This window comes from Nicotiana attenuata, unplaced genomic scaffold, assembly GCF_001879085.1.
Source record: "Nicotiana attenuata strain UT unplaced genomic scaffold, NIATTr2, whole genome shotgun sequence".
NCBI classification, from domain to species: Eukaryota; Viridiplantae; Streptophyta; class Magnoliopsida; order Solanales; family Solanaceae; genus Nicotiana; species Nicotiana attenuata.
In genome coordinates, this window is record NW_017671265.1 from 215,753 (window position 1) to 217,122 (window position 1,370).

The following is a 1,370-nucleotide window of genomic DNA, read 5'->3' on the forward strand; positions in this document are numbered from 1 at the left end:
GAAATTCAATTGTCAATAAGATTGCAATTATTCCAAGTATAGCATGCTTTTGGGTCCTAGACTACCTGGACTTACACATATTAGTAGCTACGCACGGACTCTCGTCACCTCGTGCGTACGTAGACCCCACAAATATGAGCACATAACCAATTATTTCACCTATGGGGACAATTCCCTCTTACAAGGTTAGAAAGGAGACTCACCTCATTCCGAAGATCCATAACCGGCATTCCACGCCCTTCCGAAGGCTCAAATTGATGCCCAACGCTCCACAACTAGCCAATAATTATGCAAATCCATTAATTTATGCTCAATTACTCATTACAATCCAATATATAACAATTCCTAACCCCGATCGAAAAGTTGAGAAAAATGCCCTTGGGCCCACGTACCCGAATTCCGGAATTTTTCGAAGATAAAGTCTACCCATGAACTCACGAACTCAAATATATGATTTTCCCTTAATTCCACACCCAAAATCGTGGTCAAATTCCAAGAATATCAATTTCTAGGTCTTTCCACCAAAATCCCAAATTTCTACCAATTTACATGCTAAAATCCATACATAATCAATGTATTTAACTCAAGATAGGTGGGATTAACTTACCTCCAAGTTTCTAGGTGGAAGCCCCTCTCAAAAAGCTCCAAAATCGCCCCAAAGAAGAGAAAAATGGGTGAAATGAACTCAACCCCGCTTTTTAAAACATTCTGCCCAGCGACTTCCGCACCTGCGGACTCCTCGCCGCTTCTTCGCTTGCGCAGATGCGTCCAATACACCGCATCTGCGGTCCTTCCCTTGGCTGCCCCAGCCCGCTTCTGCGCCACACTGACCTCATCTGCGATCACGCAGGTGCGGTAATTCCTTCGCACCTGCGGCCTCTGCTCCCTTCACATCTAACCGCTTCTGCGGTTCAATTCCTAGCTTCTGCGGGGCCGCTTCTGTGGTGAACCCTCCGCAGAAGCGGTTATACCAACAACCGGACCCCTTCATCTCATCCTTCAAGCTTCAATTCGATCCGTTAACCACCCGGAATCTACCCGAGGCCCCCGGGACCCCAACAAATCATACCAACCAGTCCCAAAACATGTTACGGACTTGCTCAAGGCCTCAAATCATATCAAACAACGGTTAAACCACGAATCGACCTCCAATCCAAACTTTATGAACTTTAGAATTTCAAACTTCTACTTTCGATGTTTAAACCTATTAAATCACGTCCGATTGACTTCAAATTTTGCGCACCAGTCATATTTGACATTACGGACCTACTCCAACTTTTGGAATCGGATTCCGACCCCAATATTAAAAAGTCCACCTCCGGTCAAACCTCTCAAAAACCTTCTTATTTCTATCCTTAGCCAAATGGCTC